Genomic DNA, 26,176 nt, shown 5'->3' on the forward strand with positions numbered 1-26,176 from the left:
ACTATACACATCTCTCTCTCATACATACTCAGTTGTGTGAAGGAAGAGTAACGCATATTGGCGACGATGTGGACAAACTTAGACCCTCAGAGCTGGTAAAAATATAAAGTGGTTTATTAAACTGCTCTAAGAAACAGATTTTATATTTTCTCACAGTTTTAAACCTAGGCTTACTATATATGGCACAGTAATCCCACTATTATGTGAATTACTACCCAAGTGAAATGAAAGCATATGCTCACGAGGTTTTGGACTAGCACGAGAGCTAACCCTGGAAACAATCTCAATGTCTGCCGAGTGGTGACTGAATGAGCAAAATGAGGTTTTTCTTGCAACAATAAGAAAGAATGAACTACCGATAAATGGGAAAACATGAATACATTTCAGAAAGCTTTCGTGCGATGGAAAGAATCACATATAAAAAAAGCCCTGAATATTGTACCATCCCACTGAACGGAATCTCCACAAAGCAGAGCCCACTAAGCTGAGAGCTGATAAATGATTTTTGAACACATAACCCTCATACCATGTGGTGCTACGGTTCGAACCCAGCGCTTTGCATGTGGTAGGCGAGTGTCCTCCCTCAGACCCACATCCCCATGCCTTTCTCTTCTTTGCGTGCTGTTTTCAGTGAACTCCCTGCCTTGGATTCTCCTCAGCTCACCTAGTTTATCTTCTACTGCAGTGCTCCCTTTCCAAAAACACCAACTAAAGCTTCTCTTTTTGCTGTCTTAGGTCACAGTGTCTTTTACCATTTGATTTTTTTCAGCTGTGAAAGGACTAACTCAGAAAGTGTGTGAATCATTTTGCATGATACCTAGTCCATAGTCTGCGTTTAAAATAATAGCATCTATATTGAGGCTCCCCAGAGAAAAGAATCAGGAGGGAAGAGAGAGAGAGGGAGGGAGAGGATGAGGGAGGAACACAGAGAGAGCAACAGGGAGTGAGAATGAGATTGAGGAGAGAGATAGTAAACAATTAGTTCATATGACTGTGGGGGTCACCACAGCAAAATCTGTAGGGCGGAGGAGGCAGCCTGGGAATTCGGATTAGAGTTGATGGTGTGGTCCTGAGCCTGAAATCATTTGCCCAGAATAAGAAGTCTGGAAACTCAAGACTATGTCCGTGTTGCATTCTAGAGGCTGAATGCCTTCTGAAAACCTCATTCTTTGCTTCAAAGGGTTTTGAATGATTGGGTGAAGTTCGTCCACATTAAGCTCATCTGCTTTACTAAATAAAACTCTGCCGATTGAAACATTAATCACATCTAAGAAGTGCTTATACTATAACATCTAGACTGTTTGATCAACAACTGGGTGCCATAGCTTAGCCAAGTTGACACATAAAATTAATCATCTCTTCCGGTTTGATTTTCCTAACTCTCCGTCAGCCAGTTGCCAGGATTTTTAAAAGAATGTGAGGAGAAATGCTCAAGAAAAAACACGTTCCTCAGAAATGGGTCTCCGAGGAGCTGATCCATGGGCTCTCAGCCATGGCAGCCCCCATCCAAGACTGCACATTGGAATCACCTGGGGGTCTTCAAATGATAGATGAATAGACCTGCCTGGAATCTTGTTAAGATGTCACCTTGGCCCCAAGTAGAGGAGGATTCCAGCCTAGTTATTAAAGACGTGCCAGAATTCTACTAGTTAGTTGGCTTCTGATTATGGTATGCTTGACAAGCTGCTAAAATAGTGTAAGATGATTGTCTTTTGATTAATTATAGATTCTGTTTTTAATAAAATAGATGATTTTATTACGATGCTTTATGATTTTATTTTGCTTCCGTGTGTATGTGTGTGTGCATGCATGCACAGGTGCACAGGTGTGTGTGTGTGTGTGTGTGTGTGTGTGTGTGTGTGTGTGTGTGTGTGTGTACACACATGAGAAGGGCTGAGGACTGCCTTGGATATCATCATCAGGAATGCCATCCACTTCTTTTGACACAAGCTCTTTCATTTGCCCAGATCTCACTACTTAGGCTAGACTAGATGGCCAGTGAGTCTCAAGCATTCTGGTCTCTGCCTTCCCAGCACTTGGGATTACAAGTGTGTACACCAACGTGCCCTGCTTTTTATGTGGATGTTGGAATCAAACCCAGGTCCTAGTGTTTAAAAGGCAAGTGCTTTGTGAACTGAGCCATCCACTCAGATCCCTCGATTTCCCTCTTTAATATCTCAAAATGTTATTAAAAAGAGAACTCAATCTTATATTATCTTTGAAAATTTCTGAGAGTAATGTTGGTGTTTTTCTTCAAGTCTAGGGTTTCTCAGTAATCAGAATCATTGCATGTATTTTGGGAAATCAGGTGATTGAAATGCTCATAGACCTATCTCAGTTGATGTTTGCATGTAGAATTGATCTTTTGGGCAGAGACTGGAAAGTAGGCCTGCTGGATAGTATGGTAATTCTACGGATAGTTTTTTTACTTCATCTAGCCCATTTTCTCCATAATGGTTGTACTAATTTACATGTTCACTGGCACTGTACAGATTTCTTTCCCCCATATCCTTGCCAACATGTGTTTTTAATATTTTATTAATGTATATTAATTATATACAATAATGGATTTCATTAGAACATTTTCATATATGTATATAGTGTATTTTGATCATAGTCACTCCATTACTCCATTACTCCATTAATCTCTGTGCTCCCATTGACCACTCTTTTTTTTCTATTAATTCTCCTTCTACTTTGGGGTGTGTGTGTGTGTGTGTGTGTGTGTGTGTGTGTGTGTGTGTGAGAGAGAGAGAGAGAGAGAGAGAGAGAGAGAGAGAGAGAGAGAGAGAGAGAGAGAGAGAGAGAGACTCAGTAAATTTATTAGGATTGCTTACAGGAACATGAGTGAGAGGTTGCTTTCAGGGTAGGGGGAACATTATCAGTGATTAAGTCACTGGAGAAAATGTCTTCGCTTCCTCTAGCTGCCATTAACCACCTGGGCTTCACGGTCCCTCCCCATCCATGACAGGGTGTTTATGGGCCCAATCTTGTGCAGATCCTGTGCAGACAAAGCTTCTGTGGCTTCAAGGATGCAACTGCCACATCATGTATGGAAAACAATATTGCACAGTACTCTGCTACGTGATCTGAAATGAACATTTTCCCCTCTTTCCTCTCTCCTGCACTGTTCCCTAAGCCTTGTGGGGATGATATGGATGTTCTACTTAGTAAGACTGATCATTCTACAGTTACCTGTTCTCAGTATTTGACCAGTGCTGGGTCAGCAGTGCCCACTGAAGAAAAAAGCTTCTTTGACCAAAGCTGACCGCACCATTAAGCTGTGGGTACGAATACAGTTATTTAGAAAGTGATCTGATGGGCATGTCATGTCCATTTAGTGAAACAATAGCAATAGCATCTCCACTGGGGATTATGGCCCTCCTCATCCATGGGCTTTTGAGAGGTTTACAGTAGTAGCAGATATGAATTCTCTTCTGTTGAGAGTGTCTCATTGGCAATCGGAAAATGGTGGGTTACTTCCTTAACAAGATGACCACTAGTGCGCCAGTGGACAGTTTCTTTGCAGAGTTCACAGCTGAGTCAGACTGTGGATGAGCATTTCCTTCCAGCAGCTTGTATGACACACGCCTCCCTGGACTATGAGTCCTAGTCTATACGGAGGAAGCGTCAAGCTCATTTTCATCGTGGTTTCTCTGTGTCTTGTGATGTCTTCAACAATGCAGGCTTTCCATCGAGTTCTGATAGTGGCAATTGCCTGTGTCTTTAGGAAGCCTCTGAGGCCTCCCTGATCAATAGCTTAGGGAGAGGTAGCCCATCCTGACACTGGGATTGTGATAACCTATGATTTGGGGAGTAGCCTTCTCTACTCATGTAGGGTAGGCACTCCCATTCAAACTTAAACTTTTCTTTTGAGACAGGATCTCACTATGTGGCTCTGGCTGGCTTGTAACTCACCGTATAGACCAGTATGGCTCCAAACTCACAGACACCCACCTGCCTCTACCTCCTAAGGGCTGGGATTGAAGGTATGTGGAATTAAAGGATCACCATGCCTGCCTCAGCATTGTCTTTAAATTAATTTACCAGTACCAGGTTTCTTTAGGACTGTTTCGTGATCCTTTTCGGTTGACCCTTATCTTTCCGCATCTTCCTGACCTCCCTTCCCCGTTTAACCCTTTCTATTCTCAGTGTCCTTCCTTCTACTTTCAGGTCATGTATTCTGTTATCCTTCCCCTTAGAGCCCTTCCTCCCTCTCATGGGAAAAGTTTCCATTTCAGGCCTCTACATACACTTACATAAGTGGACACATTAAAAAGTTAGAAGCTAGGATTGACATAGGAAGAACATACAGTGTTAATCCTTCTGAGCCTGGGTTACCGAACTTAATAAAATAGTCTTCAAATTTCATCAATTGTTCCATAAATTCCACAATTTAATTTTTCTTTATATTTGAATAAAATTCTAATATTTATATATGTCATTTTCTTTATCTGTTCATCAGTTGATGGACATCTAGCCTGATTTAATTTCTTTACTTTTGTGAGTAGAGCAGCAATGAACATGGATTAGCAAATATCTCAATGGTAGGATAGAGTTCTTGGTGTATATGCCAAGGAATGGTGTAGCTGGGGCATATGGTACTTCTGAGCTTTCTGAGAAATAGCTATACTGATTTCTCATAGAGTGTATCAGTTTACATGCCTACCAACAGTCAATAGAGGTAGGTTCCTCTCCTCTCTGTATTTCTAACAGCATTTATTGTCACTTATTTTCTTGATGATAGGCATTTAATTAGGATGAAATTAAATATCAAAGTAGTTTTAATTTGCATTTTCCTAGTAACTGAGAATGTTAACACTTTAAAAAGTACTTATTGGCCATTTGAATTTTTGTTTTTTTGTTTTGTTTTTTTTAGACATTGAATGACTATGTAGCTCTGACTGGCCTGGAACTTACTATTTAGACCAAGCTGGCCTTGAACTCACAGAGATCGGCCTGTCTCTACCTCCCAAGTGCTGGGATTAAAGTCATGCACCATGCCTGGCTCATATCTCTAATTTTGAAAACTGTTCAGTTCTTTACCCCATTCTTTCGTTGGGTTGTTTGTTTTCTTGTTTAGACTTTGAGTTCTTTGTGTAGTTTGGATATTAGTCCTCTGTCAGATGTATAGCCAGAAGAGATTTTTTCCCCCATTCTGTAGACTCTCTCCACTCCATAACCTTTCCCCTTGATGAACAGAAGCTTTGCAATTTCATGAAGTTTCATTTGTCAATTGTTGGCCTAATTTTATTACTGATTGGAGCCCTATCCAGAAATTCCTGACTGTGTCAGTTTCTTGAAGTATGTCATTACATTTTTTCTCTAATAGGTACAGGTCTTTGATGCACTTAAAGCTGATTTTTGTGCACAGGTCTAATAGGTACATATCAAGGTCTTTGATGCACTTAAAGCTGATTTTTGTGCACAGTGAGTGATGAGGTGTCTGGTTTTGTTCTTTTACATGTAGATGTGCAGTTTCTAAACATTATTCATTTAATAGCTTTCTGCTCTCCGATATGTACATTTTGGCATTTTTATAATAATCAAGGTGGGTATAGCTGTGTGGGCTTCCCTCTGGGTCCAGTCCTTTATTCTACTTATTGATAGACATGTTTTGTGTCAGTATCATGATGGATTTTTTTTTAATTGTGCAGTGTAACTTGAAATCAAGTATGATGGCATATACAGTTTTTTTGGGGGGGGTTCAGAATTGCTTTGGCTGGGGTCTTTGTGTTGTCATATGAATGTTAACTTTGCCTTTTCTATGTGAGGAATGATGTTGGATTTGATGGGAATTGCATTGAACCTGTAGATTGTATTTCCTTACATTTGGTAGAAACACCATTTTCACAGTACTAATTCTTCAAATCTATGAGCATGGGCAGTCTTTCCATCTCCTGGGACCTTCCTCAGCTTCCTTCTTCAGTGGGAAATTTTTCCAAAACTTGGCAATGAAATCAGATCCTGAGCTTTTCTTTAATGTGAAGTTGTTTTGTTTTTTTTTTTTCTTTTCTGATTCAGGGAGATATTTTATCGAAAGAGGCGGTTTGAAACAATTAGTAGTTGTCTATTATGTAACTACTCCTCTGGCCCCTACTTCTGTCCTCTCTATTAACACAATGAGAATGATCAAATTCAGTTCTCCCTCTCTGGCTTTAGAGTCTCAAGTATTTTAGAAAGGTCTATAGATTGCCTCACAAAAAGTGGCCAGGGAGCTCTGATGCAATCAATTGCATTTGTGCTGTGGAAAAAGTCTTTAATGATTACCCACAGTCTGTAGTTATGTGTGGCAGACCCTTCTCTTTTGGCTTACACGTTTTTATACACTCCCGACAAGGCTCTTAGAAGTGTGTTTCTGGGAGTGGTTTACTAAAGGGACAGTAAAGGTCCTAACTCTGCCACTGTCATTTTCTCTTGTTGTATTTGGGAAAGGAACTACATGCTGCGGTGAGAGGTTGTTTTTCTAAACATTCTCTTTTTCTTCGGTTTCTTCCTTTATGAAGGTATGGTAGGTCATTTCGGGTTCAAGGAACAAAGCCTTCGCCCATCCCGATGGTAGAGAGACTGGTAGACTAGAACTGTAAAGTGGATCTTTCTGGATCATAGAACGTATAATAAATAGACCATGTGTGTGAGGTCAGCAAATCAATGGCTTCTCTCTCTCTTGTTCTCTCTACTTCACTCTCCCGTGTTACTTTGTTGTCTCTATGATCTCTCTTCTCGGTGTCTGCCAGTCTGGTTCTAGGATGAAATCCACATGGGTCAAACAAAAGTGATTTTAAAAATTGTTATTGATTCTCCCTTTGGGCCCATTTTACTATTGGATCAAGTGCTTGCCTTGGCTAATCAGTGGCTACCGGCCTCTGTCCGCTCTTTTGGTCGTGGGGGTTGTGCCATCCTAGACGGGAACATCCGGGATGACAGGCCTCAGGACTAATGTGCCCATTATAGGAGTTTAGCTTTGGCTTAAATTAGTGGGAAATGAACTGGAAAAGAGAAAGAAATAGGAATAAATACCGAGTGGCTATTGATTGTAGGACATACTTTACATCTTTTATGTATCATACCCTCTCAAAATCACTAGAGTGTAGATTTAATATGCTAAGCTATACTTCATCATAGGAATGTTCTGTAATGCTCTGTAGAGGCACTCAATAAATAAATGTATTCGGGAGTCTGCAAGGTCCACCCAAGTCTGTCTGCTTCTGATGCCTTCCATTGGTCAACCATGCTGCTCTTGGAGTACTGCAGCTGATGCTAGCAGAAAGAGAATGGGAGCTCCATGTGTGATTTCAAATTTCCAAATGACTGCATTTTTAAAAGTCTTAATTATCTTACCAGAAAGTGGTGATATTAATTTTTTCCAGATCGCTGATATTCTTAAATTTAATTAATTAGAAATAGTTTTGGAAGTGTCATACTTGTGTACCATGCAGTGTGATTATATCCATCACCCCACTGCTCCTCTCAACTCCTTTCCACTCCTGTAGACACCTTTCTTCTTCCCAACGAGTATCCACCCTCCACCCCTCTTCCCTTCTCTTCTGTTTTACTTTTCTTAGCTTTGTGTTTATAGACACACAGTTGCTGTGCATTTGTAACTATAAAGAGAGCCACGTGATATCCAGAAGACGGTGTCCTACTGCACCACTTTCTGTCCTTCAGTTTCCACAATCCTCCCATCTCCTCTTCCATGATGCCCCCTGGACCTTGGATGGGGTGACATAAATGTCCTGCATGGGCCCAAGCACTCACATGTCACTTATTGTCAGCACTTTGGCAGTTATGACTCCCTGCTTTGACTATCACGTACTGCTGCAACAGGTTTCTCTGACCAAGGCCCAGAGAAGGCTACACTAGTTGGTGGGTATAACCGTAAATACTTAGGAGAAAGTTTAATTGCATGTCTGTATGAAAGAACATCACTAGTAGATTCCCTGAAATTAATTTTTTTTGTTTTTTGTTTTTCTCGAGACAGGGTTTCCTCTGTGTAGTTTTGGTGCCTATCCTGGATCTCACGGAGATCCGCCTGGCTCTGCCTCCTGAGTGCTGGGATTAAAGGCATGTGCCAATACCGCTCAGCATCTGAAATTAATTTTAATGTGTTACTTGATCTAATATATATAAATCATTTGTATATATAATCAGTAGAAGCAGTTATTAATGAGGTGTTTTACATTCTTTATGTTGTACCAAATATATAAAGGCTTGTGTGTCTTTTATATTTACAGCACTTCTTGATTTGAATTAGCCACATTTTAAATATTCAAACTAACTGTATTTATCAGACAGCCTTAGAATATGGGTGCACATCCAGCCATTTATTAGTGTTTCTGCATCTTTTTAGTGTTTCATTTACTAAGCCATTAGGTGGAGGACATCAATATGTTATATTCTTGAACTGTAGAATGTTGCATTAGATAATTAATATAGGATGAAGTTCAGTGATACAAGATAGCTTTCTGGGGATTCACTCTGATGAATCTCTGTAATTGAATTTCAGCTTATTGTTAGTGTCAGTGGTTATTCTAGAAGTATTTTATGGTAAAGTTGTGTCTTTACCATTTTGAGGGGCTAGAGAGCTAGCTCAGTCGATAAATGCTTGAAGTACACTGTGAGTATCAGAACTCAAGTGGAAAAGCTAGGTGGAGGGGTATGTGCTTGTAATTCCATCATCTAATCATTAAGCTGCAGGTACCAGCAAAAGATCCTGTCTCATAAAACAGGATATGAACTGTAGGCAGATTGTTCTTTGGGCCACCGGCTCATAAAAAATGACATGGAGACTAACTATTAATTATGAAATTATTATATGTAGCATAGACTTGTCCCAATAGCTCTTATAATTTAAATTAACCCACATGGCTCATGGCTTTTACCTCTCTCCCCACACATCTTCGCCCCTCTGCATTCGGCTCACGACTCTTCTGTCTTCTTCCCAGAGCTCTCTCTGTCCAGAAACCCAGTTATATCTCCTGCCTAGCTATTGGCCAATTATCTTTTTATTAAACCAATCACAGTGACATATCTTTACACAGTGTAATCAAATATCTCACAATATTTCCCACTTTTTGTCTAAATAAAAAGGAAAGGGTTTTAACTCTAATATAGTAAAACTATATACAATAAGAACAATTGTCAGGTAAGAATTATATTTTCAATGTCCATTCCATTTGCATTTGGCAAATTCAGAGAAAATACTCCATTATTAATCTTTATCCTGGTGAGTCCAAAGTTTTGTACCTAATTTACTTTTTATGATAACTAAGGAAAACTATAACTGTCTAGTCTTCAACTCCATCAAAGACCCCAGAAGGATATAATATCACCTGAGTAAATGGGAAGTGCAGAGCAAGTAACTTCCAAAACTAAGAAATGACAGAGACATCTGGATGCCTGGACAGTCACCGCAAGGGTCCCCTGCAACGTTGGAGCATCCATCTTTGGCCTACGGGCCTAGACTATCTGACAGACTTTTCTGTGAAGCAGGGATTTTTGTAGGACTGCACTACCTTGTCTTGGCAAAGTTTGGCAGTCGCTCTTTTTGGGTCCTGGTTGTCTGGCTTGGACAGCATACTGTCAGCAGTTGAGGCAAGGATGATTGTTTGCTCAATGGCTAGCTTTTGAGACAAAGAAAGCAAACTTCATATGAAGGTTCTTTGGTGACCATCATCCTTTTTTGAAGTAAATTGATGCTGCCAGGAGCAGGTGTATCTCACTATCATGAAAAGCCTTAGGTTATTAAAACATTTAAAATAGGTCTTTCAAGTGTTTGAAGATCACTTATCTATCTAAAATGTATTTCCATATTACCTTGAAAATATATCTAACAGGACTATAAGTTTGATTGTTATAGATGACTAGTTACTAACCTGTACTTCTTTATTATACTAAATAGCTTTCTGTAGTTTTTTTTTTTTTATTCTTTTGTCTCTTTGCTCTCTGGGGACCCGCCCCTCACCTCCCTAATAATCGCACATGGAAGCTTATTCTTTCTTATGAGTGCCCAGCCTTAGCTTGGCCTATTCCTAGCCAGCTTTTCTTAACTTAAATTATCCCATCTAGTTTTTGCCTCTGGGCCTTTATCTTTATTCTAAATATCTTTCTTTACTTCTTGACTTGCTGCATAACTGGTTGGCAGGCCCCTGAAGTCCCCCTCTCCTCCTTTTCTCTCTCTTCAATTTTCTCTTCCCAAATTTCTTCTCTTATTTCTTCTCTCCACCTGCCAGCCCTGCCTATCCTTTCTCCTGCCTTGCTATTGGCTGCTCGACTCTTTATTAGACCAATCAGGTGTTTTAGACAGGCAAAGTAACACAGCTTCACAGAGTTAAACAAATGCAACATAAAAGAATGCAACACATCTTTGCATCATTAAACAATATTCCACAGTATAAATGAATGTAATACATCTTAAAATAATATTCCACAACAGCTTTCAAGGACTAAAACTTTACATTTTATTTTTAAATGGGCTATATAGATACAACACCTTAAACAAAAATAGAAACAGATGTACAGTATAGCAAAAAATCACCTTAAATTTGTATTAATATACAAAAATCCATACCAATGTAAAATATTTGAGATTAATAGTTGCTTTTTAAAGTAAATTTAATAATCTACTCTTTTATCCTGTCATTTCTATATCCTTTTTCTTTTCAGAACAAGATCTCTGAATCTAATATCCCTTGTTTATTTTTTTTTCTGACCATTACCAATAACAATTTGTGATCAATGCCCCCTAAACAATGACAAACATCCATAACCCACCAAATAACCAAAACATACACACCCTACCTCTTGGGAATGTGGGTGTCATGTTCTCTAGACGACTTCCTGTTGTCTGGGAGTAATGACATCTTTAGGGGACCCTCAGAAAGTTGTGATAATGATAAAATCACAGGAGAGCTAGCTGTATTATTTTTTGATTATTCTCTGTGTGATGGGAAAGTGTAGAGCTTACCTGAAGTCTTGGCTGAATAGTCTATGAGGCTGGACCATCTCAGCCAGCAGCCTTGCAGCTGTTCTGGATGTAGAACTCTGAGGAAACTGCAACAGAGGCACTCTGAGAGGCTGGATCACTTGGCCACCGGTTTTCATTGGTGTCTGGTCCCCTTGCTCTGAAAATACACAAGCTTTCAAATATAGCATACATATCTGCATTAACACAGGTATGAACTATGTGTTGTACACAAACCAGCCAAAGATGATTTTTTTGTTTCATGTTTGAGTTGGTAAAATATACATTACCTGTCTTGCAGGTTTTTTTTTTTGGTTTATTTCTTTATGTTTGTTTGTAGCCAGGATTTTCAGAAGGTCTTTCCCATCCAACTGGATCACTATCAACCTTGAAGGAATCCACAACTTTTCATTTCCTGTGGAAAGAAAAGCATAACCTCTTCCATAATGCAATATAATTTTTGAATTCCATTTTAAAGTTACGGCATTCCTAAAGTATCTAGGTTGGTTTAATTCAGCAGTCCCTTCCACAATTCAGTGTCTCTCAGCAGCTGTTGTTCTCTGTTCATTAGCATTCAAAAATTCAAAATTAACAAAGCAGCATATAAGGTCCAAATTCCCTGTGTTATATTTTCCATCCTTACGTGGCTTATTTTTTTTTTTATATTACTTTACTTTCTTTTTAAAGACTTTATTATTTTTAAACTATTTTTTTCTTTTTCTTTTTCATCTTTTTTCTTTTTTGGTTTTTCGAGACAGGGTTTCTCTGTGTAGTTTTGGTGACTGTCCTGGATCTTGCTCTGTAGACCAGGCTGGCCTTGAACTCACAGAGATTCGCCTAGTTCTGCCTCCTGAGTGCTGGGATTTAAGGCGTGCACCAGCACCGACTGGCTAAACTATTTTTTCCCATGACTGTCTATACCCATTTTTTTTCTTCAGCATCTAAACAGATTTTTAAACATACTATACCTTTTTAGAGATTTTCTGTGTCTGGACCTGAGTTTACTAAGCATCTGCAGAGCTTTCTGACCATGTGAGACAAATCATAAACTGTTACATCAGCTGTTGCAAAGCTCAGTTTAGCTCATGGTGCTGGCAGCTGGCTCCAACCTGCAGGCAATGGCTGGTAGCCATGTCTCTGTATGTTGCCAAGCCCACCTGGGAGACACCTCAGTCACCAGGAAGCCTCATTTGACTCTGTGTTCTGAACTTTGTTTTTAAAGCTTTCTCAGGCCTTATGTGGATATATATGGCTGGACCTTAGGCACCATATGTAGGTGAATTTTTCCTTGGGCCTCCAGCTCACAAAAAATGACACAGAGACTTATTATTAATTATGAAAGCATGACCTATAGCTTAGGCTTGTTCCTAACTAGCTCTTATAACTTAAATTAACCCATTTCTATTCATCTGTGTGTTGGCATGTGACTCATGGCTTTTACCTCTTCTCCTGCGTGTCTTGCTCCCTCTGCCTCCTGCTCAAGACATTGCCTTTCTTCTTCCCAGAGCTCTCTCTGTCCAGAAGTCCCTGATATACCTCCTACCTAGATTTTCTGTGTCTGGACCTGAGTTTACTAAGCATCTGCAGAGCTATTGGCTGTTTAGCTTTTTATTAAGCCATTCACAGTGACATATCTTTACACAGTGTAATCAAATACCTTGCAACAGTGGACAGCACTTGGGGAATGATATTCAAGATTGACCCCTGATGTATATATCCACACATGCATCTGTACCCCCCCACACACATACACACGTGGACTCACAGAAACATGTACCCACATGCATACATAAATGGCACACACATACATAAACACATATAAATAGATAAATACATTTTGACACTTCCAAAAGAGGAAAAAAAAGTTTCTGTTCTCCTTTGCTTTTTGTTTTTAAAGAGAGGAAGGAGTTACTTTGGCTCACAGCTAAGCAGGTACAATCCATCATGATGGGGTGGGGCATGGTTGCTGAGGCTCCATCTGTGGCAGCTGGGCTTGGTGTTGCAGTACATTCATGTCCCAGTAGGCCAAGAAAGAGAGAATTTGGGGGCAGAAGTGGGACTGTGCTATAAACCCTGAAGGCCTACCTCCTAACAACCCCTTTCTCCAGGTAGACCCCACCCCTAAAGCTATCACAACCTGTAAAATCAGTGGCATTTGCCTGTTATCAAGTATCCAAACACATGAGCTTATGGTGCATTTCCATCTACAAACCATGTATAACATAAGTTTTGATCTTATTCACCTCCACTCTCTTTCCTCCCGTTATCTACCCTGGCCTTTTTCCTTTTTAGTTTATGGTCTGTCCTAATATCTTTGGAAAAGCAAAAAGTTTTTTTTTTGATTAAGCCCCATTTTGTCAAAAAAAAAAAAAATCAACAAATTGTGCTTCTGGTGATTATATCTTTGCCTGAGAACGTGACATTTGAGATTAAGTAGCAGAGTACTGTGGGATGTTGTTTTCCGTACATGATGTGGCAGTTGCATCCTTGAATCCCCAGAAGCTTTATCTGCACAGGATCTGCACAAGATTGGCCCCATAAACACCCTGTCATGGATGGGGAGGGGCCACGAGGCCCAGGTGGTTAATGGCAGCTGGAGGAAGCGAAGACATTTTCTCCGGTGATTTAACATTTAGGTTGGTTGTTGATTTTGAATGAAAATTTGTATGACTTAGAAGAATATTTTAGCATTCCTTTAAAAAATCTATTGTATTTATTTGGGGGTGATTGTGTGTGTGTGGATGTGTGTGTGTGCGCGTGTATGTGTGCTCGCATGCCGAGGCATATGTGTGCTATTATAACCTGTGTGGAGGTCTGAGGATACTTTTTGGGAGTCAGTTCTCTCCTGTCAACTTTGTGAGATCCAGTAGTAGAACCCCAGGTCATCAGGCCTGCAGGCAGGTGTCTCTACCCACTGAACCGTCTGGCTGCCTGGTCTTTTCCCCTTCAACGTCGTCTCTTCTAGCACCACTTTGGAAAAGATGGCTCTGTCTCTGTTGGTTTGACCTTGTGTCTTTGTCAAATGTCGATTGGTCATACATAGGTCTAATTGGGGACTCAGTTTATACTTTGAAACCCCCCTCAGATAGTGCTCTGGGTTTTTTGTTTGTTCTTCTCATCAAAACACAATGTAAGGAGGTCAAGATGGAAAAGAGTGTACTGTTTTCCCTGTTCATGGTGTTCCAGGTTTTCTCCTGGTATCCCTGCCTCTGTCTGATGAACTTCCTGCTAGTGGTCCTTGAAAAAAGTTTGCTCTTAATGGATTTTTTCTGGGTTTTCTTCACCCAGAAAGCCTTTCTTTCATATTTAGACTTGACTCGGATTTCTGCTTTGATGACGCTTTCTTTTCAGTGTTTTCAGGGTATATGTTCTTTCCTTCTGGCTTTGTTTGTTTGTTTGTTTTTTGAGACAGGGTTTCTCCGTGTAGTTTTGGTGTCTGTCCTGGATCTCACTCTGTAGACCAGGCTGGTCTCAAACTCACAGAGATCCGCCTGGCTCTGCCTTTCGAGTGCTGGGAGTAAAGGTGTGCGCCACCGCCGCCAGGCTCCTCTGGCTTTTATAACCCAATGAGAGATACTCCATCTTGGAAGTCATGTGTAGTTTGTCTCTGTCTTTGATTAATATATTGTTTTTTCAATCTTTATTGTTGATTTTTTTTTTAGACAGGGTCCTACTGTGGAGGTCTGACTGGTCTGGAACTTAATACATAGAGCAGGTTGGCCTCACACTCAGAGATCTTCCTGTTTCTGCCTCCCCAAGTGCTAGGATTATAGGCATGTATCAATATGCTCATCTTTTGTTCGACTTTAGTTTTTAGAGATTTGATGATCATGTGTCCAGGTATAGATATTTTGGATTCGTTTGAGGATTCATTGAGGTTATTTTTTTTTCAATCTCTGGGATTATGCCTTTTGAAAAATTTGGTAACATTTTTAGCAATTTTTTTTTCATTTGTTTCTTGTATTGCAATCTTTTCCTCCTGTGACTTGGTGATACAAATTTAAATATTTTGGTGTTGTGCTATACGTCTTGAGACTTGTTTTTTTTCCCTCCCCCTGCCTTCCCCCCGGGCCACCCCCCATTCCCATCTCCTCCAGGGCAAAGACTTCCCTGAGGATTGAGTTTAACTTGGTAGATTCAGTCCAGGCAGGTCCAGTCCCCTCCTCCCAGGCTGAGCCAAGTGTCCCTGTATAAGCCCCAGGTTCCAAACAGCCAGCTCATGCACTGAGTACAGGTCCCGGTCCCACTGCCTGGATGCCTCCCAAACAGATCAAGCTAATCAACTGTCTCACTTATCCAGAGGGCCTGATCCAGTTGGGGGCTCCTCAGCTATTGGTTCATAGTTAATGTGTTTCCATTCGTTTGGCTATTTGTCCCTGTGCTTTTTCCAACCTTGGTCTCAACAATTCTCACTCATACAAACCCTCCTCTTTCTTGCCAATTGGACTCCTGGAGCTCCACCTGGGGCCTGGCCGTGGATCTCTGCATCCGGTTCCCTCAGTCCTTGGATGAGGTTTCTAGCACGACAATTAGGGTGTTTGGCCATTCTATCACCAGAGTAGGTCAGTTCAGGCTGTCTCTCAACCATTGACAGTAGTCTATTGTGGAGGTATCTTTGTGGATTTCTGTGGACCTCTCTAGCACTTTGCTTCTTCCTATTCTCATGTGGTTTTCATTTATCATGGTCTCTTATTCCTTGTGGAAACTCAAATGGCTGAAAGACATTTAAGGAATTGCTCAACATCCCTAATCATCAGGGAAATGCAAATCAAAACGACTCTGAGATACCACCTTATGCCTGTCAGAATGGCTAAGATCACAAACACTGAAGACACCTTATGCTGGAGAGGATGTGGAGCTAGGGGAACTCTCCTCCACTGCTGGTGGGAATACAAGTTTGTACAACCACTTTGGAAATCAATATGGCACTTTCTTAGAAAATTGGGAATCAATCTCCCCCAAGACCCAGCTCTACCACTCTTGTGCATATACCCAAGGAATGCTCAATCATACCACACGGGCACTTGCTCAGCTATGTTCATATCAGCATTGTTTGTAATAGCCAGAACCTGGAAACAACCTAGATGCCCTTCAACTGAAGAATGGATAAATAAAATGTGGTACATATACACAATGGAATACTACTCAGCAGAGAAAAACAATGACATCATGAGGTTTGCAGGCAAATGGATAGATCTAGAAAAAAATCATCCTGAGTGAGGTAACCCAGACTCAGAAAGACAAACATGGTATGTACTCACTCATAGGAGGATACTAGATGTAAAACAAAGATGACTAGACTGCTACTCACAACTCCAGGAAGGCTACCTAGAAAACAGGACCCCAAGAAAGACGCAGGGATCACCCAATGACAGAGAAATGGATGAGATCTACATGAACAACCTGGACGTGAGTGGGGGTAATGAAGGGTCGAGGGAAAGAGAGCTTAGGGGAGCGGGAGATCCCAGCTGGATCAAGAACAGAGAGGGAGCACAAGGAATAAGAGACTTGTTTCTGATCTACCCCTTTCTCTCTATTGTTCAGATCGGATAATTTGTCTTCAAGTTTATTAACACTTTCTCCTGCCATTTTTCTTGAGACAGGGCTCCCCTGCAGCCCAGGCTAGCTTCCTGCCAGCTTGCCGAGTGCTGGGATGACAGCTGGGAACCACCATATGGGGCTCTCCTGCATTTTTATTGTTACAGAATTATTTCAGTGACTTTTTAGATTTTGGTTATTATTATCTTCCGTTCTAAAATTTTCATTCAGTTCTTCTTTATATCTTTATTTATTTGTAACTTTCCAGTCATTTTAAGATTTTTTTTGTTCTCAATGTTCCAGCTCCATAGTTTTTTATTCATGGAATGCTGTTTCTGGATAGAGGGACACAATTTTATTCAAATTTTGTAGTGATATTTTGGAATGTTTATTTAATTCATCTGTAGTACTTAATAAGACCTAAATGGCATAGTATAAAAGAGCAAAGAGGTTGTATATGTTTGTGGTGACACCAGAACCACATTCTTTGGAATTGGATCTGAGTTATTTACTTCTGATTATGAAATCCTAGGCAAATTACTAAACTGATTATTATATCATTTCCTTCTTTTTAAAATGGGCCTAGCCATGGTGTCTACCTGGTAATGCTATTTACAAGAATCCACAAGTTGATACCTGTAACTGTCATTCAACTGCTTTTTGAAAACAGATATTTGTACTTCATAATAGCACTCGGTCTTTATTCTATATATGCCAGTCACTTTTTTCAGTTAGTCCTTGTCACTGCCGCAATAATGTAGGACAAGAGATTGCAATAATGTTAGTTTGTCCAGACCACTTAGTCAAGTATTAAAGGCAGGATTTACACTCAGGCAGCTTGACCTTAGAGCAATAGCCTTAGGTAATGTATTGTGTTAGTAGGAACACAAGAATGAAATAGCTGTGTTCTAAATTAGTGTTGTATGAGCACCAGGATAGTCTGCTAATAATGGGTGGAGTCTTGTTTCTTCTAATATATTTTGTTCTGGGTATGGACGTTTTTTAGGGTTGATATTCACAGAGTCTTGACTGTTTCTAAATGGCACAAAAAGTCCTTCTTTCTGTCCTTTACCAGACATCACCTAAAATAACAAATAAACCAAAACAGTAGAATCCCATATTCCATTTTCAGTAAATCTAGGAGGTATCTCTAGCTACCATCTATAGTACAGGGGGATGGAGAGCAGATGGAAGGCTTGTGGATAGCTCAGCAGTGAGAATGTCACATCTAACCATCTGCAGAGGTGCGCACCGATGATAAGCAGACTGAGTCATCTAGCACAATCTGAGAACGCCTCGAGAATCCAGGGGATTCGAGAGGATAGAAAGTGGGTGAGGTTCTTGGGGAGAGGTGGGGTGGATGAGATGTAAACAGGGGGTGCTGGAAATGTATCATTTTCCGGTCCTCTCCCTTTTCTGGCATTGATGACAACCACTTCCCCGTTTGTGCAACAGAGGAAGGTAGACTCTCTGAAGAACTGCATGAGAGTCTCTAGAGCACAGGAATGGGAGGATGTGAAGGGACATTTGTGTATTGGTTGTGGTGGATTGAATGGGACCATCTGTGCCACCCCCCATTGGGCTTATATATGTCAGGGCTGGGTCCTTAGTTGAGGGAACAGTTTTGGGAAGGATTAAGAGGTGTGGCCTTGTTGGAGGAAGTGTGTGACTGGGGGATGGGCTTTGAGGTTTCAGAGAGCCCAAGTCAGGCCCTGGCTCTCTCTGCCTTCGACTTATGGATCAGAATGTAAGCTCTTAGATACTGCTCCAGAGCCATGCCTGCTTGCCGCCATGCTCTCCGCCATGATGGTCATGGACTCACCCTCATCTCTTCCCAGCAATAGAAAAGTAACTAAGGCTTTGGCAATGCTTTTAGCTTCCTTCTTTGCTATATAGTATTAGCAACAAGGCTTCCAATCTCGATGTCCTTATATGTCAAGGAAAAATAATTCTTCTGAAAATAGTAAGGTTTATAGGCATGAAGTAAGAATATTGCTGTGGCCGGGCGTTGGTGGCGCACGCCTTTAATCCCAGCACTTGGGAGGCAGAGCCAGGTGGATCTCTGTGAGTTCGAGGCCAGCCTGGGCTACCAAGTGAGTTCCAGGAAAGATGCAAAGCTACACAGAGAAACCCTGTCTCGAAAAAAACCAAAAAAAAAAAAAAAAAAGAATATTGCTGTGAACAGGAATGAGAAAGAAAGAAGGCATCTCAAGAAAATACTCAGTAGGAAATAAGGAAATTTCTCAGGAAATAGAATTAAAAGACAGTGAGATTCAATCAGGAGAAACAATTTGTCTGGCGTTAACTTAGTAGGTCTAAGCCAGCACTAGGTCCTGGCATTTAAGAATTTCAAGTGGATGGTCAATATGAGAGGCGTATCTTCTGGCTTTGTGAAGCTGACAGGAGAGAAAGGATGAAGGAAACAGAGGAAGGAAAAAACCAAATAAGTTAAAAAAAGAAAAATTGCCCAGACTTAGAAACACGGGTTTTAAATTTTGAAGGACTTATACAGTGGGAATTGTGTAATTCTGTAACATACTCGTATTTATCTCTTTGGACCTGTTCTAATATTTATGTTTCCTCTACTTTTTTTGGAAAGGCAATCTCTTGGAGGTTGGAAGGTAAACAGTTTGCCGTTCTCAGCTTCCATGCTGTGTGACAGACAGAGTGCTGGTCTGTAAGATATGAGCAGGGTCTGCTGAAGACGTTACTCAGAAGAGGAAACGCTGTTTTCTCACAGCACCTGTTACTTTCTGATCCTTTCCTTTCTAACCTCTCTTGTCGGGAATGTTAACAAGATATCATGGCCACGTTGGCCATTTTGTAGCAGAAAATCATGGAACACTCACCTCTGAGTCTGTCATCTTGGGAATCCACATCGGCAACCATGACCTCTGGGTTTCATGTCACAGAAAGTTCCCTGTCTGGCTGAACTACTCTATGTTGGCTTAAACAAAAGCTACAAATAAATACTGTTTAAGCTCATACTTACAGAGTATATAGACATGCACACACACACACACCACAAAAAAACACATATAAAACTCGGAATAAGGGTGATTCCAGATTTCTTTAGAGCAATATTAGAAGGTAGAAAATAATGGAGACTGAGCAGTAGTTTTGAAAGAGTGATTTTCAACCTTGACTTTTTTTTTTACATTGTCAAAATACAGTATGGTGTGATTGACATGAATATGTAAGTTTTTAAATATTTCCTCTAACACACCTTTCTTGGGAAGCTAGTGGGAGGTGGTGTCTACCAAAGTGGAGGTATGAAACAAGAAATGGAAAGGCACAGAATCTAGGAAAGATGGGCTGTCTTAGAGATGAGAGGCACAAGGAATGGCCTGAGAGGCCAGTGCCCCCGAGAACAGAAACAGACTTCTAGGGGTCGTTGTACAGGGAGAACATAACTGATCCAAGTTTGATTATAATAATACTAAGTATTATTATTCATTTACGTGTGTGTGTATCTGTATGTGAGTCTCTCTTATTCATTTACGTGTGTGTGTATCTGTATGTGAGTCTCTCTCTCTCTCTCTCTCTCTCTCTCTCTCTCTCTCTCTCTACTGTGTGTGTGTGTGTGTGTGTGTGTGTGTGTGTGTGTGTGTGTGTGTATGTGTGTGTGTAGGTCAAAAGGCAGCTTTCAGGAGTAGGTTCTCTTCCCCCTGCCTCATGTGGGTCCCAGAGATTGACCTTAGATCGTCAAGTTTTGTAGCTTGCACCTCTATCTGTGAGCCCTTTCATTGGCCCAAATAACAATTATTTTTTGAAATGTCTTTAAAACTTTGGAACATGGGAGAAGGATTTAACAAGACTTTAAAAAAGAATAAAATATAAGCAAATCAGCATGAGAGGTATTCCATGTAAAGGTAATACTGAAAGGAAACACACACACACACACACACACACACACACACACACACACACACACACCCCTTTAGTAAGTACCATGTATTTAGTCACAGAAATGATGTAGAAAGCCCCACATTGTCTTAACTCTGCTGGGAAACTAGGGTGGGGAAGATGAGATGGATACAGGATGGATAATGGATGCCTTTCTGCTGCACAGGACTTCGTATGTCAGCACACACACACATGACTTTCAAGTGTGGAGAGAATGAATGCCGGAAGGAGCCACAGAGCCTTGACGATAAGGTGACCTGCATAGGGACCACTGTAGAGCTTTTTTTTTTGGTTTTTCGAGACAGGGTTTCTCTGTGTAGCTTTGCGCCTTTCCTGGAACTCACTTGGTAGCCCAGGTTGGCCTCGAACTCACAGAGATCCGCCTGGCTCTGCCTCCCGAGTGCTGGGATTAAAGGCGTGCGCCACCACCGCCCGGCCACTGTAGAGCTTTTGAGTGTTTAGTCTTTAGCACTGTTCGCTTATGTATAGTATTGCTTGGAAAAAGGATAAGAAGAAGAAATTTCAGAGAGAGAGGAAACTCTATTAATACTTTTTAAATAAAACTCTATTAAATATTTAATAAAAATTCTATTAAACTCTTTTAATACTCACTCTGTCTGAACTCACAGAGGGCTGTGTACACTTTCTTCTTTCTGGAAGGCTCTTCTTTCTTTTGTATCTCTAGGAGTCACACTCGCTGTGGGATTTACCAGACGTGAAGTGAAGCGTCTGTCATCTCCCTCAGCAGTTGGGGTCTCTTCTCTCACTGCCGCAAACTTCATGCCAGCGTGTGTAACGTGGCTTCTTTGGCTTGTTTTCATCCTTATGCGCAGGACTGGATTGGGGAGTGGTAGGCTTGGTTTGTTCCTTACTTCCTTGATAACATTTAACGGTGTGTAATTATAGTAGGTACTCCGTAAAGGTTGAATAAAAGAAGAGACGCTGAATGTAAGCTGGGAAACCTGTATAAAGGTCTAGCTTTGTTTCTTTCCTGGCCCCTTGCTTTGGTCAAATGTATTTTACATCTCAGTGTCTTAGATCTCTCTTCGCAAAACTGAGCATAATGAACCTTAAGGTCTTTAAGAATTAAAAAAATCTTTCTTTAAATGACTCTATGTTATTCATGGTCCTAACCTTACAACTTAAAATCCATGATGCTGAGACTGTTCCCTAGTCTGGGAATGTAGCTTAGTTGGTAGAGTGTTGTGTTGCGTGTACAAAGTCCTGGGTCCAATTTGTACTGCATACTGGCCACAGTGGCACATTTACATTATCCCAGCACTACCTAAGAAATAAAAAGAAGACTACTTTTAATACTTATGTTAATTTTATATAGTTTGTAAATATTTGGTGGCTTTATTTTATTTTATTTTTTGAGACTGAGTCTGATGTTGCCCAGATTGACCTCGAACTTAACCACATAACTGAGGATGACCTTGAATTCGTGACCCTCCCACCTCTACTTCCCATGTGCTACCTCATCTGATATGTCTGGATATGTCTTTAGTTTCCTTTCTCTCAAATATGTTTCCCCTATAGATGCTAGCTTCCAGAGGGTAAGGACATGCCTGTCTTACTTAGTGTTGTTTCTCAGTATTTGTTAGCAAGGCTGGCCTGTGTGGACACAGGGCGTCTAGTGAACATCCCCTGGGGATGATTCTCTGGATGTCCCTGAAAATCCGGTTGCTCAAGACGTTGCAGAAAAATACATCTAGGATTTTGCATATTGTCCTTGTCAGTTATTATGTAACGCCAGTTCCCAGCATTCTTGGAGGGCTTTCCATTTCCTGTGTAGTTAGAGCCATTTCACTCCTTTAATTACCTCGTCAAATGGTTTTTTTTTCTTTCACGAGGCCTTTCTGAGTTAATCTTTTCTTCTGAGTCTCAGCAACTGAGAGTACAGAGCAGTGGTTTATGTAAGGCATTTTTATCTCCCCAGTGTTAAACTGTAATGATTTGGGGCCGAGTTTTTGTGCCCGGATAAAGCGCTCCTCTACATTTTAATGAGTTTCTAATCTGAATGATTCAAATCTACAAGCTGGCTTTCCCTTGGATACATGCAAGTAAGAAAGTTAAGGACTTGGCAAAAATTATTTTAGATTTTTGCCAAATCCAACAATTTGAAATGCAGTTTAAACGTTTAGCCAAATCCCAGACATCACTGTGTTTATTCCTTTTGACCAGAAGTTGCAGTTTGCCAAGAGACTGAATGAAAGTGTATTTCTAAGCGATTGGCGGTCTTCAAAGGAAGCTTCAGCCTTTGACAGTTATTTATGTAGCTGCCTCTTATAGCCACTGCAAGCTACTCCCTGACCTGCCCCTCTTTCCCTCCGCACCCTTGCCTCTACCTCTGCCCCATTCTTTAGTCCTATCCACTGACTTGGGAGAGCATGAGGAGTCAGGAATAGATCTCACTCTGGATGAGGTCTTCCTCTGGGCTTCCAAGTAGACACGCGTCAACTCCTGCTGTGTACCAGGCAGCGTGTCAAGAGCTTTATGTGTATTTTAATCTTCACACCAATCCTGTGATGTTAGCTTTATTTTTCCCATTTTTACTGAAAAGGAAATTGGAAACTGTTTTGAGGAATAAGCAATTTATCCTGTTATAAAACTCCCATGTTTAGAACCGACACTTATGATTGGGACTGTCTGGAGCAGTGTGTCCTTCCTTGCATATAAAACATGCCCTGAGAGTGTTGGTGGAATTATTTTTATATCAGTACTATTCAATTAAGGCGTCATCTATAGTTAACTGTGTTAGATATTTCTATTGATCTCAACTCTGACAAAGATTAGTATTTCATTAATACAAAGCAGAAAGTACACACACACACACAGACACACACACACACACACACACACACACACACACACACACACTGAATCAGAAACTGAGGATTTTATGATCTTTGACAAGATTTGAAAAGAAACTAAATCTCAAAGAATAAAATTTAGCAGAAAGAGAGGGAGAAAGAACATGTAGTGGGGTGAGTAGAGATGTGAAGAGGAACTGGAAATGTGGGGATTTAAGGGAAAACATAATCAAAATATATTGTATGAAAAATTGAAAATAAAAAATAATTTAATAGCAACAATATTAGGTATATTGTACATGTCCTTCAAAACAAGTATTGAATTGGTGAGATGTGGTGGTGATATTTTTGTTTGTTAGGCTTTGAAGTTTAGAGGATTTTACTGTGATAACTCAGTGTGAGTAGTAATGTGGATTGGTTTGAGCTTTGGCTGCATTCAAATAATTATATGAGCTTAGAATTAGGTGGAAAACATATAGTTTCCAAGTTATGTATTCTGGTTAGATTGTATGTGGTTTAGGAACAGTTTTCAAAGTTATATGGACATAATTGAGTGGTTATAGACCAGGAGATACACAGAAGTAGGTATTGGATTCTTAGAAGTTAGCGATTGTTGAAAGTTCTCTGAAGAAACATAACAGACAGGGTGGGAAAGGATGTGAGGGGAAGAAAGGGTGCTTTGTGTTAAGACTTAGCTCACACTGTTGTGGAGACTTGGAAAGTCAAAAATCTACAGGGCATGAAAGGAGGCTGAAAACCCAGAGAAAATGCTGCAGAGGCTGAGAACCCAGGGGAGAGCAGTGTAGAGGCTGAGAACCCAGGGGAGAATGGTACAGAGGCTGAGAACTCAGGGGAGAACGGTACAGAGGCTGAGAACCCAGGGGAGAATGGTACAGAGTCTGAGAACCCAGGGGAGAATGGTACAGAGACTGAGAACCCAGGGGAGAACAGTATAGAGGTACATGGTGGCAGCTTTCCTGGTTCTTTTTAGGACATCAGTCTAGCAAGACCTTCAGCTGACTAGAAGGCCCATCCTCATTGTAGGATGTATCTGCTTTATGTAAGTCTACTGACCCACATGCAACTTCATCTTGAAAGTACCATCACAGAAACATCTGGAGTAGTCAACCAGATGTCTGAGTACAATGCTGTAGTCAAACTGACTCATAATATTAACCATCACAATAGCAGACATTAAATAAATGCTTCTTGAATGGATATGTTGAGTTAAAAAAATCTGAAAATAGTTGAAGGAGATAGTTATGTCTAACTGGAGAAGACTTTGAATAAAATAATGATTGTCTTTAAATATCCAAAGAACTTGGCAATACTAAATAGAATCCCAGGTAGGACAGGAGTCTTCAGGGAGAAATCAAGTGGGTGGATAGATTAGGTAGGAAACAGACCTCTCCATTCCTTTGCATAATATCACCACGTAGGAACTCTCCAAATACCAAATCAACATATTAAGCTCTTGAAATATTGATTGCAAGGACTCCTGGGGTGGATGGTAGATCAGAAGTAGTTACATCTGTGTGACTGCTATTAATGAAGAGTCCGGATAATAAAGGGTGACTATTGAAAAGAGACAGAGGGAGGGAGGTCCCTGCTGCTGAACTTTGGGGGCAGATTCCTGGGGCCTGCTGGGAACAGGACTTCTAAAAGGTGAATATGTCTGGAAGGCTTTGGTGCAAGACCATTTTTGCTGGTTATAAGCGAGGTCTCCAGAACCAGAGAGAGCACACCCCTCTTCTTAAAATTGAAGGTGTTTATGCTCGAGATGAAATGGAATTCTACTTAGACAAGAGATGTGCTTATGTGTGTAAAGCAAAAAACAACACAGTGACACCTGGAGGCAAACCAAACAAAACCAGAGTGATCCAGGGAAAAATAACCCAGGCCCATGGAAACAGTGGCATTGGTTCGTACCGAATTCCGAAGCACCCTTTCTGCGAAGACCACTGGACATGTGTCCAGTGTGATGCTGTACCCTTTCCAGATTTAAGCTAATGAAAAGTAAATAAATAAAAGTGGGTTGAAAAAAAAAGAAAAGAGACAGAGAACATCAGAAGCCACAGAAGAAGTGACATAACCACCCAGTATCGTGCAGGGACAGAAAGAGTATGCTATGAAAATGAAGCCTGTGCTGCTCATCCTGGCTTCCAGCTTCGGGAGGTAAGCTCAAACCTCACTCACAAAGAGTGCCAGGCCACCCTGGAGGAAAGAGACTTGCAGTCTGAGCCACAGGATGAACCCACAGTTCTCACAGGGCTTCATTTCAGTTGGAGGAGTTGGTGTGACAGTGATTTCTGCATGAAGGTCACCACTGGGGAAGGAATTTATTTTGTTTTTCTTGAACCTTCAAGAGCTATTGCCAAGTACCACTTTGAGAGGAAATGTATTCTTTGAGACTGAGCCACCCTGAGTGAAAGCAGAGACCAACCACAAGTCAGGGAGCCTTTGGCACACTAGTCATAACGTTCTCTGTCATAGAAATAAGGGGGGCTGGAGATGGACATGCTGAGAAGTTTAGGTGCCTGGAGCCTTAGGCTGGGAAGAGCCTGGTAGTTGGTGGCAGACTGGGAGCTCTGGAGTGAGAACCCACCTGCCCCACAGAACTACAAGGCTAAGTGGCCTTCTGAGGTTTTGGTACACAAAATATTTTTCTGTCAAGGGTAGTTTGCCATACCATGGGCCATTATTCCATAAACCTTCTCCACCTTGCAAGCTTTTTAGGTAGATCTTTTAAATTTCTTTCACCTGGTATAAAACTTTTTTGTTTTTTGACAAAGCCTTCTCTCCATTCCAGTCCCAGAGCTTGGCAGCCTGAAGCCTGAAGCTTTTAAAACTATCTAACCATGAAAGACTGTGAGGTCCTATCCCAGCCAATGGGGAAAAGACACAGTTACAACTTGAGTTGAGTTAGTGTTTGGGTTCTGGTGCACCAGAACCCAAT

At 40.8% G+C, this 26,176-nt stretch overlaps 1 protein-coding gene and 1 pseudogene across 14 annotated transcripts in view; both read left to right on the plus strand.

Moving 5' to 3' along the window:
- Anks1b (ankyrin repeat and sterile alpha motif domain containing 1B) overlaps positions 1 to 26,176 on the plus strand; it is a 1,024,799-nt gene that overhangs the window by 86,950 nt on the left and 911,673 nt on the right. The gene's annotated exons all lie outside the window — the stretch shown is intronic.
- On the plus strand, positions 24,892 to 25,739 carry LOC128119668 (60S ribosomal protein L35a-like; annotated as a pseudogene).

The sequence above is a fragment of the Peromyscus californicus genome, unplaced genomic scaffold (assembly GCF_007827085.1).
Source record: "Peromyscus californicus insignis strain IS unplaced genomic scaffold, ASM782708v3 Scaffold_24__1_contigs__length_46423439, whole genome shotgun sequence".
In the NCBI taxonomy this organism is placed as follows: Eukaryota; Metazoa; Chordata; class Mammalia; order Rodentia; family Cricetidae; genus Peromyscus; species Peromyscus californicus.